Consider the following 20,560-nt stretch of genomic DNA (forward strand, 5'->3'; position numbering starts at 1 on the left):
CACGAAAACTAATAAGACCCTCGATCTTATATTGGGGAACCAACTAGAAATTAAGCACACACGGACTGAAATAACGAATATTATACAGACGCCCGACAGCAGACCAGAGGAGCGCAAGAATCAAGTCAATGATTTGAAATGCGAGGAAGCAAAAAACATCCAACCGGAAAAGCAAAATGAAAAAAGAATCCAAAAATGCGAGGATAGTGTAAGGAGCCTCTGGGACAGCTTCAAGCGTACCAACATCAGAATTATAGGGGTGCCAGAAGATGAGAGAGAGCAAGATATTGAAAACCTATTTGAAGAAATAATGACAGAAAACTTCCCCCACCTGGTGAAAGAAATGGACTTACAGGTCCAAGAAGCTCGGAGAACCCCAAACAAAAGGAATCCAAAGAGGACCACACCAAGACACATCATAATTAAAATGCCAAGAGCAAAAGATAAAGAGAGAATCTTAAAAGCAGCAAGAGAAAGAAACCGAGTTACCTACAAGGGAATACCCATACGACTGTCAGCTGATTTCTCAACAGAAACTTTGCAGGCCAGAAGGGAGTGGCAAGAAATATTCAAAGTGATGAATACCAAGAACCTACAACCAAGATTACTTTATCCAGCAAAGCTATCATTCAGAATTGAAGGTCAGATAAAGAGCTTCACAGATAAGGAAAAGCTAAAGGAGTTCATCACCACCAAACCAGGATTATATGAAATGCTGAAAGGTATCCTTTAAGAAGAGGAAGAGGAAGAAAAAGGTAAAGATACAAATTATGAACAACAAATATGCATCTATCAACAAGTGAATCTAAGAATCAAGTGAATAAATAATCTGATGAACAGAATGAACTGTTGATTATAATAGAATCAGGGACATAGAAAGGGAATGGACTGACTATTCTTGGGGGGGAAAGGGGTGTGGGAGATGTGGGAAGAGACTGGACAAAAATCGTGCACCTATGGATGAGGACAGTGGGTGGGGAGTGAGGGCGGAGGGTGGGGCGGGAGCTGGGAGGAGGGGAGTTATGGGGGGAAAAAAAGAGGAACAAATGTAATAATCTGAACAATAAAGATTTAATTAAAAAAAAAAAATAAAGTTCACCTGGCTTTGGCCGGGTAGCTCAGTTGGTTAGAACATCATCTGATACACCAAGGTTTGGGGTTTGATTCCCCGGTCAGAGCACATAGTACAAGAATCAACCAATGAGTGCATAAATAAGTGGAACAACAAATCAAAATTTCTCTCTCCCTCCCTTCCTCTCTCTAAAATCAATAAATAAAAAAATTTAAAAATTCAATTGGGATTTAAAAAACGATTTATTTTTTTATTGATTTCAGAGAGGAAGCGAGAGATAGAAACATCAATGGGAGAGAATCATTGATCAACTTCCTCCTGCACACCCCACCCTGGGGACAGAGCCTGTAACCTGGGGAATGTGCCCTGACTGGGAATTGAACTGTGACCTCTTGGTTCATAGGTCATCGCTCAACCACTGAGCCACTGGGCATTTTTTTTTTTTTTTGAATTCAAAAGAGTTTACTAGTCGATCATAATGTACATAAGCTTTACTTTGCATAATTAACAACTTCACAATAATAATAACCACACAATCACCCTTACACAGGGCCCCAAGCATCCACCCTGGGTTGTAAATGGGTATCTAGTTGTTTCCATGGACGAAGGGGAGGCAGGTTGGATTGAGAAGCCAGGGCAGGGCCTTGGCTGGGAAAGGTCTGAGGCAGAGCTGGGGACAGAGGCACCAGCCTCCAGTCAGGAACCCCCTCACATCCCTTCCTTCTGGGTCTAAAGGGCCTCAGGAATGTCACAGCAGCTTCGACCTTTCCTGTCATTGGCTGCATTTTCACCCTTGTTTCCTCATTTGCAGACGCTCCGCTGCAGGCCAGTCCTGGGCTGGTGGGGCAGGTCTGTGCCCTCAGCCCCTTACCAGGAAGCAGGAGGGAGACTTGTGAACAGATGAAGCTCACCGCCCTGGAATGCATGCGTGCACCACAGAGGCCTGTGGAAGTGGGAGGGGTCTTTGTGCAATCAGGCACTCTGAGTCACTCCAAGTGCGAGCAGGAGCCCGTCACATCCACTAAGGCAGGGCAGGAAGTTCCAGGAAGACAGAAGAGCCTGAGAGGCCACCGATCAGGAAGGGAAACTGGCGAGGGTTACGAGCAGGAGAGACAGGAAGTCAAATGGGAGCTTTAAAGCAGTTGTTCTGGTGCTGGTGGAGGGAACGGGTGCTGATCTCTCGCCCAGGTGATAAGTGATGGCGTCAGACCACGCAGCCCTCACCTCTGGGCCATCCTCGAAGCTGCCCGTTCTGCTTGCGGTGTCCTTGCCTCTCCTCTTGGCATGGCCACTTCCCTTTCTGTCTTTAAACTTCTAAAACTCAGGTATCACTTTCAGGAAAAGAAGTTCACTGACTTCCTCTCCCTGTCCCCCACCCCTCCCAGCTGGGTGAGGAGAGATAGGCTAGCCCAGTGATGGCGAACCTTTTGAGCTTGGCGTGTCAGCATTTTGAAAAACCCTAACTTAACTCTGGTGCCGTGTCACATATAGACATTTTTTGATATTTGCAACCATAGTAAAACAAAGACTTACATTTTTGATATTTATTTTATATATTTAAATGTCATTTAACAAAGAAAAGTCAACCAAAAAAATGAGTTCGGGTGTCACCTCTGACATGCGTGTCATAGGTTCGCCATCACTGGGCTAGCCAGCCAGGCCAAGTGGAACAGGGAAACTGAGACAGCTGGTTAAAGGGCCAAGAGGTTTACAGCCATCTAATAAATCGCAAAATCCTATCTTCACTAACCAAGGACACTTAAGAGTGAATGGTTTGCACTTCTCCTCCCTAATCAAAGTATTACTAGCTTAATCACGCTACTCAGGGAGATAGATAACAGAAATACAACTTTTAAAAAAGTTCTGCCTTAGCTGGTTTGGCTCAGTGGGTAGAGCGCCGGCCTGCGAACTGAAAGGTCCCAGGTTTGATTCCAGTCAAGGGCACATGCCCAGGTTGTGGGCTTGATCCCCAGTTGGGGGCTTGCAGGAGGCACTGATCAATGATTCTCTCTCATCATTGATGTTTCTCTCTCTCTCTCTCTCTCCCTCTTCCTTCCTCTCTAAAATCAATAAAAATATATTAAAAAATAAAAGTTCCATTTGCCATGCATATCCAAGGACAGATGAAGTTAAGGGAGTAAATCGCCCTCTATCTGGTTTGGCTCAGTGGACTGAAGGGTCAAGGGTCAGATTCCTGGTCAAAGGCATGTACCTCCCTTGCAGGTTCCATCCCTGGCCCCAGTCAGAGTGTGTGCGGGAGGCAACCCATCAGTGACTCTCTCACACATCGATGTTTCTCTTTCTCTGTCTCTCCCCCTCCTTTCCGCTCTCTCTAAAAATCAATGGAGCCTGGCCAGTGTGGCCCAGTGGTTGAGTGTCCGGCTCAATCCCTAGTAGGGGGCACGCAGGAGGCAGCCAATCAATGATTCTCTTTCAAGACTGATGTTTCTATCCTTCTCTCCCTTTCCCTTCCTTCCTCTGAAATCAATAAAAACATATTAAAAAAAATTTTTTAAGGAGTAAATCTCATTTTGATTCATTAGCATAAAGCTGATGAATATTCTATTGAGAGCCTCCCCTAAGATTTCCCCCAAACCCCAACCCTTAAAACCCTCAAGACAAAGGATACAGGGTATGCTCTCCCTCCGGGAAGCATGCCCTGGCCTTTCCCTTTCCCCTCTTTTTCCCCCACAGGCATCTCCTAAACTCGAAGGGTCCCCACCAGACTTACAACCAGGGGAGCCATGGGCAGCAGCAGCTTGTCCCCAGCCAGTCCACTGAACCCATCCCCAACACCCCATTTTCTCCGACTCTCCCGGGAGCTGACAGCAGCCCCGCCCTGGCTCACTTCTTTCCCAGAACATTTCTAGAGAACCAGAGCAGCCCTGCCTAGTCTCTCTCCTGTTGCTTCTTCTATCCCGAGCCCTTCCTTGTGTCACTGTCCCCAGCTTTAATAAACGTACTCTCAGTGTCACCTGGACTCGTGTTGTGAAATCTTTCCTGCAGGAAGTCAGGAGTCCACACACTACAGGCCCGAGGCGGACCCACTCCGGGCCCGGTCCCTTTCTGGTAACACGGGAACCCCTAATCTGGGCTCTATGAGGCTCTGTGCATTTCTCTGTCTCTGCGCGAATCCCATTGCTCTATGATTGTATTTTGGTTCCTGAAGTAGACCATAATTTTCCTAGGGCACGGGCAAGGTCTCATTCGTCTTTGAGTCTCCAATGCCTGGCACAAAACCTGACCTGAGAAGGTAGATAAATACCTGTGACTAATTGAGGAAATGGATGAATGAGAGGTAAAGAGGGAAGCCCTGGCCGGTGACTCAGTTGATTGAAATGTCGTCCCATGCACCAAAAGGTTGTGGGTTTGATCCAGGTCAGGGCACATACCTACGTGGACGGGCTCCCTCCCTGTTTGGGGCGTTCCATCACTTTCCATCTCAGGCTGTGGCAACTTATTGATGTTTCTCTCTCTCTCTCTCTCTAAAAATCAACGAAAACATAAGGATGAAAGAAAAAATAATAAAAAGCAAAGAGGGAAAATGAGAGATACTTGGGAGGTTAAGTCAGGATAACTTGTCCAGCGATTGGACAGGGCTGGTGGGCAGGGTGGGCAGAGAGGCTGACGTTTGGGATGACTCCATGTTGTCTGGTTTGAGAGGAGGGAAGATCTGAACTGTTTTTACTCACAATACTTCTGACACCCAATGTGTGTGATTTTTCCCCCCTCACACCAACCAGTTCTCCAGCTCTCTGGACACCAACTGAGCGTCCAACAATTCAATTCAATTCGCACGCTATCTACCTGGAAGTAGCGTCAGGTCCCACAGGGTAGGAGCTCAGTTCCACAAGACAGTCTCTACGTCAGATGCCCATTGCAAGCCAGAGGTTCCCACCTGTGCTTCTGACCAACTGGCTGTGAATTGGGGGTTTCTACAACCCTCTCTTCCGTTTTCAGTGATTTGTTAGAACGACTCACAGAAGTTAAGGAAACACCTTACTTGCATTTACCGCTTTATTATAAAGGAACGGCCAGATGGAAGATGCCAGATGGAGGCAGAGCTTTCATGCCCTCTCTGGGTGTGCCATCCTCCGGGCACCTAGCACCTCAATGTGTTTACCAACCCAGAAGCTCTTTGAACCCCATCCTATGTAATAAAGAGGTAATACACAAAGTAACCCTCACACCCTCACAAGATGGCTGCCTATGACGAGGCCGGCAGGGGGGTTAGTGAGGGGCGACCAAACGACTGAACAGCAGGCTGCATGGGGTGATAAGGCTGGCAGAGGGGGGCGCAGCTGGGGGCGACCAGGCAGGCAGGCAGGTGAGTGATTAGGAGCCAGCGGTCCAGGATTGTGAGAGGGATGCTGGCAGTTGGACATCCCCCGAGGGGTGCTGGATTGGAGAGGGTGCAGGCTGGGCTGAGGAGGACCCCCCCCCCCACCGTGCACGAATTTCGTGCACCGGGCTTCTAGTTGCATATAACCGAAAAGCTGGCATGCATAGATTAAGCAAAAAAGGGATTTATTGGCTCACAGATCTGAACATTCCAGGGGCTTGATCTAACTTTAGCCAAGGCTGGATACAAATGTCAGGGTTGATTTCACTCCCTGATGCTTCATCTCACTTCCCATCTCTAAGCTCCATTCTCAGCAGGTTGACCCTGGGGGGTGGCAACAAATGGCTACAGTAGTTCCTGCTCGTTGCTCTCCAGCTCAGTTCCAGCCAGAAGGGGAATGCTTCTTATTTAGACCTAGAAGGACCTGCAACAGCCCCAGAGTCACTCTGAGGAGGCCGGTATGGCTGTTTGCTGGCCCCTGAAGCCGTCTGAGGTCAGGGGCCAGCGGCAGGGTCTTGTGGCAGATAAGGAGGGATGGGTCCCCGAAGGGCGGGGAAGCAACAGACGTTCCCCATGAGGGTGGGGGGCAATGCTCTGCAACCCTGCCACGGTGGAGCTCAGACACCTTGGCACAGTGCCTGGTGCTTGTGCAGCTCTCAGGAAATACTTCCATGTTGCATGAAAACTTGCAATGCCGAGCCATGACCTGGCACTCTGGGACAGAAGCTACGTCCTGGCTTCATGCTCAGTGTGGGCCGGAAGGGTGAGGGTGCCTGCTGGCTGAGTCAGGATACTCTAGCCTGCCAGGCACAGGCCCTTTTTATTTCTGATACTTAATTGCTAATCTCTCTCAGGCAAGACGACAAAAACCCCAAACATGGGAAAGCTGCAGAGTCAAGCAATCTTTTTTTTTTTTTTAAAATATATTTTATTGATTTTTTACAGAGAGGAAGGGAGGGAGATAGAGAGTCAGAAACATTGATGAGAGAGAAACATCGATCAACTGCCTCCTGCACATCTCCTACTGGGGATGTGCCCGCAACCCAGGTACATGCCCTTGACCGGAATCGAACCTGGGACCTTTCAGTCCGCAGGCCAACGCTCTATCCACTGAGCCAAACCGGTTTCGGCGTGTCAAGCAACCTTTTAAGGTTATTATAGCCCTAGTCCTTATGCTATAGTTGCCTAGATGGAACCTAGGAGCTCAATTTATTTGTTCACCCGTCTAATAAGCATGTATTGATCACCTACGCTGGGCCAGATCCTAGAGGTACAAAGGTGAACAAGGCCCAGTCTTAGCTCTTGAGGTGTGGGGAGACTAATAAACAAATGACCATCCTGAATTTAATAACTGTGAATAACTAAAGTATAATGGGAGCCGTAACCGGTTTGGCTCAGTGGATAGAGCGTTGGCCTGAGGACTGAAAGGTCCCAGGTTCGATTCTGGTCAAGGGCATGTACCTTGGTTGCGGGCACATCCCCAGTGGGGGGTGTGCAGGAGGCAGCTGATCGATGTTTCTCTCTCATTGATGTTTCTGACTCTCTATCTCTCTCCCTTCCTCTCTGTGAAAAATCAATAAAATATATTAAAGTATAATGGGAGAACTTTGGAAGGAAAGAGCAGCCCCCCCCCGCCCCCCCCCCCCCCCCAGGACCGTTTCACCTGTGCTCTCTGTGGGTGGTTACTCAGCACAGTAGGGTTGAAATCATCTAAATTCATGCCTGGAGCACTGCTCTATATTGCAAACAGGAGGGTAAAGTTGGCATGAGTTTTATGAAGGAAATAATAACTAGCTACATTTTCTCTTCCAGGAACATACCTTTATTTGCACATGTAAGAAAGCCCATGTGAACAGGGTTGTACACTGCAGTGCTATTGGTAATACAAACATTGGAAATAACCTTAATGCTCAATGTTAATTCAAAAGATGGTCCTAACTGGTTTGGCTCAGTGGTTAGAGCGTTGGCCTGTGGACTGAAGGATCCTGGGTTCGATTCTGGGTGCAGGCTTAATCCCCAGTGGGGGGCGAGCAGGAGGCAGCCGATCAATGAGTCTCATCATTGATGTTTCTATCTCTCTCTACCTTCCTCTCTGAAATCAATAAAAAAAAATATTTTTAAAAAAGATGGTGCCACCACACAAAGAAATGCCGCCCTCCAGCAGGTCCTCAGCTAATGTTTCCGTCAATGTCATTTTCTAATAGCAGGTGCCGTAGGAACTTAACCCATGTGGATAGACGCCTGTTTATACCTTTAGCCTATTGTAAAATTGGTTTCATTATACGTTGTTTCACTTAAAGCCACAGAACCTACCCACAATGTTAAATGAGGATTCATCACATAAAATCAAAGAGGAAACTTTGTGTTGCCCTGAAACCTTCTCCAAGATATACTGAGCAGTGAAAACGCAAGTGCCTGAACTGTGTTACAATGTGCTGCCTTTTTTAGGAAAAAGGAGAAAACAGCTTGCTTGTATGTATAAACTAAACATATACATAAGCTCATGTAAACTAGCTTTGGAAGATAAAAAAGAAATGGATAGTTCCTTTAGGGAGAAAAACGGGGTGTTTGAGGGATGATGAGAGGAAAACTTCACTGTGTACTTTCTACCATTTAAATATTTAATGTATTATCTATTTTTTAAAAGCATCCCTCTCGGCCTGGCCAGTGTGGCTCAGTGGTCGAGCATTGACCTATGAGTCAGGAGGTCACAGTTTGATTCCCGGTCAGGACACATGCCTCAGTTGCACGCTCAACCCTCCCAGTGAGGGGTATATAGGAGGTAGCTGATCAATGACTCTCATCATCGGTGTATCTTTTTCTCTCTCCCTCTCCCTTCCTCTCTGAAATCAATAAAAATATATTTAAAAGCCCTAGCCAATTTGACTCAGTGGATAGAGCATTGACCCATGGACTGAAGGGTCCTGGGTTGTCCCTGGTCAAGGGCACATACCTCGGTTACAGGCTTGATACCTGGCCCCTTTCCAGGCATGTGCATGTGTCTCTCATGTTGATGTTTCTCTCCATGTGTGTATATATATACACACACACACACTAGAGACCTGGTGCATGACATTTGTGCACAGGTAGGGTCCCTAGGTCTGGCCGGCAATCAGGGCTGGTCTGTGGGGCGACCGGTGGGGTGATAGGTCTCTTGGCTGGCCTGAGGCCTGTGGGCTGGAGGCAGCTCCTGCGTTGAGCATCTGCCCCCAGGTGGTCAGTGTGCGTCATAGCGACCTGTCATTCCACTGGTTGTTCCGCCATTCGGTCTATTTGCATATTAGGCTTTTATTATATAGGATATATAAAAGCATCCCTCTCCCCACTCTCCTCAGGTGGAGGCTGGGCGGGGGATATACTTCTCATTTTGGGGGGCAGGGGTGCCTGGCTGATTTTGTTTCAATGATCCCTTTATCTTCCATCAGAAAGCCCACCTTGGGCCACTTCTGTCTTCACACTGACTTGGCACAGACCTTTCGTCTTCCCCATAGCTAAGCATTAGCTTTCATTTCCTTTTTCTACCCCCTACGGCAGGATTGGTGCTTTCACAAACCTTAGGGCTTTGTCTGGGTGAGGCCCTCGGTCTCCCACTCGATGGTCACCTGGCTGGTTCCAGCTGCTGGCAGCTGTATGGACACTCCAGCATCTGGTCTCTATTGCTGCAGAGTTATAGTCACGCAGTTTGTGCCTTGCTCTGGGGCGTCTCCTGTTCTGGGCTCTTCCTGGTTTGGGTGGGGAAAGTCCCCTTTAAAGCCAGCACTGAAAACTGAAACCAAAGCTTAACCGGCCTTGGCCACCACAAGGGCGGGGTCTCCGGGACCTCCTACATCTTCGCTGATGTCCTTCTGAGGAAGTTCAGGGCCAAGGGGGCTGGAGGAGCCCATCTCCTGGGACTTTCTAAACCTACGTTGGTTTTCCCTCCAGGGAGGGATCTTTGTCCCCGGCCTCTCCCTCCCACCATGTCTTTGCCCTTATGATTCCCATTTCAAATTTAGCCAAGAATTGCAGACATTTTTTTAAAGGTGAAAAGAAGCCACAGGGTAATTCCCTCTCTTTCTCTATCAAACTAAAGAGGAGGGTTTAGGAACTGACTCTCTCATTTTCCTTAGAAACTTTAAGCAGGGGGTGGAAGGTGGGGGTTGGTGAGAGGGGGGATAGGAGGTTTGAGGGTTGGGTGTGCCTCAGGGGCCAGGCAGATCAAGCAAATGAGAGTAGCCACCCAGGAGTAAGGTAATAGGGGCTGGTGGTGAGGACGGTGTATGGGCTGCATGGTCCATCCCCTTGCACAGGAAGCAGCTGCTACTCTGCTCCAGCCCCTATTGGTGTGCAGGATTTACTTTTTAATTTTTATTTACTTATCTATCTATCATCTATTTATTTATTTAAAAAATATTTTATTGATTTTTTACAGAGAGGAAGGGAGAGGGATAGAGAGTTAGAAACATCGATGAGAGAGAAACATCGATCAGTCGCCTCCTGCACACTCCCCACTGGGGATGTGCCCGAAACCAAGGTACATGCCTTTGACTGGAATTGAACCCGGGACCCTTGAGTCCGCAGACCGATGCTCTATCCACTGAGCCAAACCGGCTAGGGCTATCATCTATTTATTTATTTATTTATTTTCAGAGAGGGAGGGAGAGGGAGAGAGAGATAGAAACATCAATGATGAGAGAGAATCATTGATTGGCTGCCTCCCGCACGCTGTTCATTGTGGATCGAGCCCACAACCAGGCATGGTACTGACTGGAAATTGAACCATGACCTCCTGGTTCATAGGTCGATGCTCAACCACTAAGCCATGTTGGAGAGGCAGCACAAAGTTTTTAAGGTTCATCTATGTTGTGGCATGCGTCGGTATGTTATTTATTTTTATTGCTGAATAACATTTTATTGTATGGATATACTACATTTTGTTTATTGGTCAGTGGCCAGACATTTGGATTGTTTCTACTTTTTGGCTATTGTGAATAGTGCTACTGTGAAATTCAGGTACAAAAATTTTTTAGTGTGGTAAAAATATACATAACATAAAATTTGCTATTTTAAAATATTTTTGTTATAGTACAGTGGTCAGCAAACTCATTAGTCAACAGAGCCAAATATCAACAGTATAACGATTGAAATTTCTTTTGAGAGCCAAATTTTTTAAACTTAAATTATATAGGTAGGTACATTGTTATTAACTTAATTAGGGTACTCCTAAGGCTTAGGAAGAGCCACACTCAAGGGGCCAAAGATCCGCATGTGGCTCGTGAGCCACAGTTTGCTGACCACGGTTATAATAGAATATTTTATTAAATGTATAAAATAATTTAATTGAATTTATAGAACTGTTTTTGTTCTATTTCCATTTCTTTTAAGTGTATTTTTATTGATTTCAGAAAAGAAGGGATAGGGAAGAGAGATTGAAACATCAGTGATGAGAAATAATCATTTATGTACAAGTTTTTATGTGGACATATGTTTTTATTTCTCTTGGGGATATAGCTAGGAGTGGTCATAAGGTAACTATGTTTAACCATCTGAGAAACTGCTAGACTGTTTTCCAAAGTGGTTGCACTTTTACATTCTCATTAGCAGTGCATGAGGGTTTCACTTTGTCCACATCCTTGCCAATGCTTGCTATTATATGTCTCATTTGTTTGTTTCTAGGGACAGTAGAAGAGAGAGGGAAAGACAGAGAGAAACATTGATGTGAGAGAAACACGTCGATTGGTTGCCTCCTACATGCACCCTGACCAGGGCCCAGGCCGGTGAGGATCCTGCAACTGAAGTATGTGCCCTTGATCAGAATTGAACCCGGGACCCTTCGGTCTGCAGGCTGACGCTCTATCCACTGAGCCAAACTAACTAGGGCTTATCTGTGTGTGTGTGTCTTTTTTTTAATTATAGCTGTCCTTGTGGGTATTCTATTTACTTTTGTAAACATTTGGGATAAATAGAAAGTCATAAACAGAAAATAAAAGCTACCCATAATCCTATCATCCTACTAGAGGTGCTCACGTTTAACTTCTGGATCCTAACTTTCTTCATTACTGTCTATCCTATATAATAAAAGGCTAATATGCAAATAGACCAAATGGTGGAACAACTGAACAACCGAACAACCAGTCTCTATGACGTGCACTGACCACTGGGGGCATGCCCGGAACATGGCAGGCATCGGCTGTGGCGGGATGGTGGAGCAGGTGAGCGGGGGTGCCAGACAAAGGCAGGGCACCAGTCGCTGTCATTGGGGTGAGCCTCTGGTGGTTACTGAAAATTCTTTGCTTCTGCTCACCAGGGTCCTGCTCAGCCCTTGCACCTGCTGCCAGCACCGGCCCCACTTGCACCTGCAGCTGGAGCCAGAGCCCCTGCTCACACCCGCTGCTGGTCCCCGATGCCGGTTCCAATAGCTCAGCACCAGAAGTGGGTGCGAGCAGAGGCTGCTGGCCCTGATAGCCCCTGAGGGCTTCTCCACCTCCCCCTGCTCCTGAGGGGCTATCAGGGCAGCAGCTGCCACTCACACCCGCTGATGGCATTGGCCCCAATTGCTCTGTACCTTCAGCGGGTGCTAGCAGGGCCGGCACCGTCAGCATGTGGGAGTGGCAACAGCGGGAGTGGGGCTGCCGGCAGACAGGGAACTGAGGGTTGTGGCGGGAGGGGTCAGGCAGGGGAGTGGAGGATGAGCCAAGACCCGCCCCTGTGCCTACGCTAGCCTCGTGGCCCACAGTTCTTTTCAAGGTGCATGAATTCATGCACTGGGTCCCCAGTAATATACTGCATATAATCATACTGTATGCATGTTTTGTAATCTTTTTATTTGACTTACCACTAGGTGGTATTTTCTATATCTTTGAGTATTTTCTGTAATGATTCTACAATGAAACTTTGTGAAGTGCTATTTTAAGCTGTGTCCCTTCACATTTGGGGAGCATCTCCCAATGTATGTGCTTTGATAGGAAGCAGGGTAGAAGCTGAAAGGTGGCTGGACACTTTGCCCCTGGCAGCGAGGGTGCTGCCATGTCACCAGGCTCAGCCAATCCAGAGTGTCCCTCAGGAACAGTGATCTTACAGGCCTGACCCAAAGATGGCAGACGAATCGAGACTACTCTCAGCAGCCCTGGTGCTGGAGTACCGACTGCAGCTTTAAGTAAGTTGACTGAGATCCCAGAGCTAGTAACTAGCAGACCTATCTGACTTCAGACCTTGGACATTAAACCACCACCCAATTTAAGGCTTTTATTGAGATTTCCTCTGCCTTGACTCTGGTGGGAACTACAGAAGCGAAGGCAAGGCACTAACTGGAAGCTCCCACCATCTCCGGTGGTGGCGACTTTTCATTATATTTCTAATGACAGTTGTTAAGAATATGATGAAAGACGTGAGAGAGAATGTGAACTCAAGGCTAGGGCTGGCATTTTTATGAGCTGGCTCCCACAGCCATCCCATAGACAAGTCCCTTCCCCAACCTTGCCCCCCAGAAGTTAGAACCTGGTTCCTGCCTCTGGCCACATAGTAACCACCCCCACCCACCGCCCACACCCGACAGCCAGCAGGCAGGAGAACAAAGCGGTCAGAACCTCCAGAGTGGCCCGTGGGAGCTGGATCCTCCCTTCTTTCTCTCCTCCCCCCTCCCCCAAATGATTTTTAATTTATTTATTCTATGTACTACTTTAGGAGGATTGGTATTAGAGAGAAAGGTGGATTGTCAGCCGCCTTGTCCACACCACGAATGGGAAATAGCTGTCTGCAGCGTATTGGTAACGTAGACCGGGAGCTCCTTTCACGGTTTCCTCCCACCCCTGTCCGCCCCGTGGATGACAGCCCGTCAGGGCAGGATGCCCAGAAGAATTCGCTCTGCACTCTTCCAACTAGAGAGGACGGAGCACTGAGCCCGACCCGGAGGGAGCACTGAGCCGGGCCCTGGGAAGTGCGTGTCTGGCACTAAGGACCTCCTCCTTGTCTGTTTTAGAGGATGCTGTGGCCTTGCCTGGTGCTCACTGTTGGTGAAGGATCTTCAGCTGCCCTCACAGCAAGAGGCCAGCTTTGCTCAAGACACCAGTCCTCCCTCCCTCCCAGCCGCTCAGGGCTCAGTCAGGGGAGGGGCTCCACCTACAGTCCAAGGCAGCCTGGCCCAGTGCTTCCAGTTCTCCCGCTGCGGCCTTGAAGGTCACTAAATGGCCCTCGCCCGTTTGGCTCAGTGGGTAGAGTGTTGGCCACGGAGTGAAGGGTCGAAGGATCGCAGGTTCAGTTCTGCCCAAGGGCATGTACCTCGTTTGCAGGCTCCATCCCTGGCCCTGGTCCAGGTGCCTGTGGGAGGCAACCAATCTATGTGTCTCTCTCACAACGATGTTTCTCTCTCTGTCTCTCACCCTCCCTTCCACTCTCTCTAAAATCCAATGGGAAATTATCCTCGATTGAGGATTAACAACAAAAAACCAAAACCAAACCCAAAAACATGGAAAAATTAGCATAAGTAAAAATGTAATTGTAGGTCAATGGAATCGTTAAAGTACAAACATAACCATAAAAAAAATATTACGAAATGATGAACCAGGCGAGGAAACCCCTTACTGGTACACACAGCGCAGTCAGAGGTCTGGCAGGTAAAAGGACGATCGCAGGACTTGTCCAAGTGAGATAATGCACAGAGTTTTGGGAACATGAAATGCATACCGTAAATTTAGATCATGAAAATAAAATTTAAAATGGTATCTTTAATTCATCCAGCAACCATGGACCTGTGATTGCATTCACAGCACATCCCAGGTTCCAAGCCACTCGGCAGGCAGCCCAGACACCGCGCTGTGGAAGAGCTCTGCCCACGTGACCAAACCTCTCGGTGTCCCACCCTGGCAAGTCTAGGATCAATACAGCAAAAACGACCAAAGGAAAAAGAATCGGTGACTGTCCCCGGCAACACCAGGTGCAAAGACAGAAGTAGCCCGTGGCACCACCTTCAAGAGAAAACAAAAATACAGTTTAAATATTCTCACTTCAAAATGTTGATGTTCTTCTTTTTGAAGACACTGTTACGGGCCCCACGGGGAGGCTGGGAACTCTGGGGACCGTGCCTTGGCAATGCCGCAGTCCACTCTGGGACCAGGGAGTGTGACAGGGGGCGTCAGTCCATGGCTGCCAGCTGCTCGATGGCGCAGGGGACCTTCTTTGCAGTTTCTTCAAATTCTTTCTGCTTACTGTTGGCTTTCTTTAAAAAAAATATTTTTATTGATTTCAGAGAGGAAGGGAGAGGGAGAGAGAGATAGAAACATCAAGGATGAGAGACAAACACTGACACTGGTAGGCTGCCTCCTGTGTGCTCTCCTCCCCTCACAGGGGCTCGAACCTGCAACCCGGGAATGGCCCTGACTGGGAATCAAACCTGTGACCCCTCGGTGCATGGAACGACACTCAAGCAACTGAGCCACACCTGCCAGGGCTCAGACTGCTTCATGACAGAAAGGCAAGTGGGACCAGATGGATGCTTTTTATGTTCCTCTAAGGCAGTGGTTCTCAACCTTCCTAATGCCGCGACCCTTTAATACAGTTCCTCATGTTGTGGTGACCCCCAACCATAAAATTATTTTCGTTGCTACTTCATAGCTGTAATGTTGCTACTGTTATGAATCGTCATGTAAATATCTGATATGCAGGATGTATTTTCATTGTTACAAATTGAACATAATTAAAGTATAGTGATTAATGACACAAACAATATGTAATTATATATGTGTTTTCTGATGGTCTTAGGCGACCCCTGTGAAAGGGTCGTTCGACCCCCAAAGGGGTCGCGACCCACAGGTTGAGAACCGCTGCTCTATGGGGTCATCATCTGGCTCCCAGCCTTCTGGCTCCTTGAGGCAGAGGAAACGCTGGGCCAAGTTGGGCTCGTTCTCAGTGGGGCACTGGATGAAGCCGGCCGTGGCCATCCAGCCTGCCACTTGCTTTTTTAGGACCTGCAAGGTTAGAATGGTTTTTACATTAAAAAAAATATTTTTAAAATTAATTTCGGAGAGGATGGGAGAGGGAGAGAGAGATAGAAACGTCAATGATGAGAGAGAATCATTGATCGGCTGCTTCCTGCACACCCCCTACTGGGGATCGAGGTCGCAAGCCAGGCATGCGCCCTTGGCTGGAATCGAACCTGGGACCCTTCAGTCTGCAGGCCGACGCTCTGTCCGTTGAGCCAAACCAGAGCATGGTTTTTACATTTTTAAATGGTTGGGAAAACCATCAAAAGAAGAACAGTGTTACAGGGCATGAGAAAATTATATGCATTTTGAATATCAGTATTCATAAATAAAGTTTTATGGGAACACAGCACGTGCTGGTTTAGGGCTGTCTGCGGCTGCTCTGCCCTAGGACAGCAGAGCTGAGCAGCTGCGACAGAGGTGGCCTGGCTGCAGAGCCCGTTCGCTGTCTGTCCGGTTACAGAGAAAGGTTGCTGAGCCCGGACCTAAGCAAGCAAGTCATTTTTCACTCCTTCCAGGAGCCATTTTGCAAACACAGCAAAGGTGGAGAGGGACACCAGGAGGCAGCATTGGGCCAAGCTGGGCTTGCAGTGGTCAGGCTTCAGCAGCTTTGGAGTAAAGTTCTCTGGGTTTGGCCAGCCCTGTGGAGCCTCCTTTGCCAGTGCGCCTGCAGGCATGTGGAACTATCTCCTGAGGAGAATCCTGGCCCTTCCAGCAGCTGCTGCCTCGGAGAGGAGGTAGGTCACTTTTGTGCGTCTCCCTCGGCCGCTGCTCATTACCTGGAATTCCTAGGCTCAGTGCTCCCTTCTACACAGCCCACATTCATCAGCATTCTACATCCTCTGTAGCTTTACTGCCCAGCCCCTGTTCACATTCTACAAACCACCACCATCACTACCACCCCTGCCATCATCACCACCATCCCCAGCACTACCCCCACCAACGCCATCGGCGCTATCACCACCCTTATCACCACCACCACTGCCATCATTGCCTTCACTACCATCATCGCTACTCCCACCATCACTACCAAGGTCACCTTGCAGCACCGTATGTCTAGAAAGGCTTAACCTCTGTGAGCCCTCAAAGACATTCTAATCTGAAATTACAATGGCAATTATGAGGAATGTTCCACTTAGAGAAAAAAAATGAGATAAATAAAAAGACATCAACGGGGTTAAAACAAAGGGTTAGTACAGCACTACCAAAGGCTGCATGGGCCATATTGAGCCTCTGTCCGTCCCCCCAAAATTAAAGGGCCCCACACTAGTCTGCTGTATTTACCTCAGTATGGAGAAATTTAAAAGACCGGAGGTGCGTTCTCCCTCCCAGGAGCAAGCCCACGCCTTTCTGGGCTCTCAGGCGTGCATCTCCCAACCCCTCAGGGAGCCCAGGAGCCATGCAACCAGGGGAGCAATGGGCAGTGTCAGCTCACCCTGTGCCAAACCCCTGAGCCTGTCTCTGAGGCCCCCTTTCCTCTGACTTCTTAGTGAACCGAAGCAGCCCTGCCTAGGCTCTCTCCTGTTGCTGCTTCTGTCCTAAGCCCTTCCTGGTCTCACTGTCCCCAGCTTGAAAAAACGTACTCTCAAAATAAAAAGTAAATAAAAATAAATAGGAGGCTGGAAAGAAGAAATCACGACGAGAAACCTGACTAGCCACTCCTTGGGGTAGCAGTCAGGCTGGTTAAGCCAAGTTCAGATTGATAACAGGGCAGGGTCCTGGGCTTAACTCTGGCTGGGAACCCAGAGCCTTTTCACTTGAGTGGGAACATTATCAGGCGACAGAAAAGGGAAATTTCCAGAAGTCCTTGATATGGAAATTCATGAACTGGTAAAAGAGGATGAAATGCAAGGATTGATAAGATTATGAAAATTTTTTAAACAACCTTTAAGCTAAAAATAAAAAGAATGTATGTTAACTAATTGATTGCATTTTACTTGATTGCATTATGAGAGTAGAAGTTATATCTCATTGGGGAATTGGGACACTAAGGCTGTCAATTCTTTCTTTTAACTGTTAGGGGGGGACGAGCGCAAGAAGGTAGTAGCAACTTTGCACCCTCTTGGGTCCATGGGATTGTTTAATACCCACCAGAATGTTCTATATACCTCAACTCCATTTTCTTAACTCACCTTACTCAGCGAGATAGATAACAGAAATACAATTAGTAACATTTGTGCCAGCCACACTCAAGGAAGGATGAGGTCAGGGAAATAAATCTCATTTTAGGCACATCAGAGTAAAGCTGATGAAAATTCGACTGATCCTCCCCAAGACCTCCCCTAAAATTCCCGCCTTTAGAAAACAGATAAGAATCCTCCAGACAAAGACCCAGTGCGGGCTCTCTCTGAAGCCTATTCCCGCCTTTCTTCCCCCTCAGGGATGCATATTCTATTTAATTAATTAATTAATCAATATCTCCATTTATTTAGATATTTTTTTAAATTTCTTTCATTAGTTCTGTAGTTTTTTTTTTTAAATATAGATCCTGTACATATTTTGTTATATTTATTCCTGTTAGGGCAGAAATAGAATATTGGGGACGAGCTATAATTATAAGAAATATGAATCCTGCTCTGGTGACCGTGATTGTTCTGCTCTGACTAGAGAAAGCACATTCTAACCTGGGTGAGAATTGTACGCCCTGGGACATGGGAGCTAACATCGGAATGCAGTCCATCCTCCTTTTCTGAGAACTGCCATCATCATGGAAAGATTAAGAACCTCCTTGCTGAAACAATCCCAGAGGCTCCCCGCCCTTTGCGACCCCCCAGCCCTCACCCGCAGCTGGCATTGCCTGTAACCTGTAACCCCATGCCTGTAATTCCTGATTTCCCACGTAATCTTTGTCCTTCTACCCAACATAAGCATCAGGCTTATGGGGAGGGGTAGAGCAGATTCTCATGCATGACTTGCTGCTCTTCCAAACTGTCAGCAGTATTGGAATAAACGCTCATATATGATTCAACCCTGCCTCTGCTTTCTTAGCTCAACTAGTGACAGGCAGCCCGGACCCATGGGTTTTCTGGTTTCATTCCTAAGTACTTATCTTTTGGGGGCTGCTAAACTCTAAGGGTCCCTATAAGACTTGCATCCAGGGGAGCAATGAGTAGCAGCAGCTCATCCCAGGCTAAACCCCTGAACCTATCTCCAAGGAACCCTTTCCTCTGACTTTTCAGTGAGTCAAAGCAGCCCTGCCTTGGCTCACTCCTTTCCTATAACACTAGTGACCAGGTGCACAGATTCGTGCACACTGAAAGGAAAATTAATTAGAAGGTGGCCGATGGGGTGGGACTGGGTGAGACGGGCTGGACATACCCTGGAGCCAACCTCCCCCGGACCATCCCCAGCATCTGTGGAGTGAGCAGGGTCCCTCTGACAGGTGGGGTCCCTCGGCCAGCCTGCGGGGATCGGGCCGAAACCGGCTCTCAGACATCCCCCAAGGGGTCCCGGAGTGTGAGAGGGCACTCTGCACGTTTGCTGTTGTAGAGGGTGTGGAAGGCAAATGCAAAGGTGCAGTAAGCCAGATTCGGGGCCAACAGTGCCCCAGCAGCAACATAACCCACAGCCGAAGGTGGAACTGCACGGCCTTGTGAGGAATCGGGCTCCCTCCTCTCTGGTTTTGGGGTGCATCACCCTAGAACCACTGCTGCCAAGTCCCTGCAGCTCAGCAGCTCCTGCATTGTGTGTCTGCCCCTTGGCAGTGCGCCTCATAGCGACCGGTGGGATGGCCAGACACTTAGCATATTAGCCTTTTATATGTATAGATTTGTAGAGAACCAAAGCAGAGCACCACCTAGGCTCCCTCCTGATGCTTCTTCTATCCTAAGCCCTTCCTTGTTTCACTGTCCCCAGCTTTAATAAATGTGCTCTCAACGTCACCTGGACTCATGCTGGAAATCTTTTCTGTATGAAGTAAAAAAACCCACACACTACTGATCAGCCTGAGGCAGACCCGCCCTGGCCTGGTTCCTTTCCAGTGACATCTTAACATATTGACTCTTCTTACTTCTCCATTTATTTAGATCTTCTTTGATTTATTTCATTAGTTTTTTTAAATATAAGTCCTGCACATATTTTGGTATATTTATTCCTAAGTACTTTTATCTTTTGGGGGCTGCTAATGCAAACTGTATTGTGCTTTTACTTTAAAATTCCAGTGGTTCGTGGTAGTATACAGGAAAGCAATTGGCTTTCATATATTAACTTTCTATCTTGCAACCTTTTTAAAAAAAATATATTTTATTGTTTTTTTTTACAGAGAGGAAGGGAGAGGAATAGAGAGTTAGAAACATCAATGAGAGAGAAACATAGATCAGTTGCCTCTTGCACGCCCCCCACTGGGGACGTGCCCACAACCAAGGCACATGCCCTTGACTGGAATCGAACCTGGGACCCTTGAGTCCGCAGACTGACGCTCTATCCACTGAGCCAAACCAGTCAGGGCTCTCTTGCAATCTTGCTATAATGCTTATTAGTTTCAGAAATTGTTTTGTTGATTCTTTGGGCACTGCTGTCATCTGTGAGCAAAGACAGTTTAAATTTTTCCTTCCAATCCATATACCCTTTGCCCCCCTTTCTTTGCATAAGCTAGGATTTCCAGTTTGATGTTCAGCAGAAGTAAGGAGAACAGATGTCCTTTTCTGGCTGTTGATTTTAGGTGGAAGGCATCTGGTTTCTCAGCATTATGTATGATGTTAGCTGTAGATATATATTTTTTGCAGATATTCTTTATTACTTGAGGAAGTTTTCCTCTATTCCTAGTTTGTTGGTTGGGTGTTAATTTATTATGAATTGGCATTGAATTTTGTCAAATGCATTTTTCTGCATATGATTCGATCATATAGTTTTCCTTCTTAATCTATGTGATAGGTTACATGTCACCTAGTGACTTCGTAGCACAGCACATCTTTACCAAACCCGAGTTTGTGTGTCTGATGCTTCAAAAGGCCAACCCTGAAAACATCAGAGTTTGGAGTAAGAAAAGGTTTATGGATCCAGGAGGTGTGAACCAAGACTATGGGAGATATAATAGTGCCTCAAATCCATCTTGCCCACCGGACTAGGTTAAGGGTTCTTAAGGGGCTAGGGGAAGCAGGCATATGGAAGCACTGGTGGGGCAAGTTTTTAAAAAGTTTTATTTTATTTTTTTTTATTTTTAATCCTCACCTGAGGATATTTTCCATTGAT

The sequence above is a fragment of the Myotis daubentonii genome, chromosome 12 (assembly GCF_963259705.1).
Source record: "Myotis daubentonii chromosome 12, mMyoDau2.1, whole genome shotgun sequence".
In the NCBI taxonomy this organism is placed as follows: domain Eukaryota; kingdom Metazoa; phylum Chordata; class Mammalia; order Chiroptera; family Vespertilionidae; genus Myotis; species Myotis daubentonii.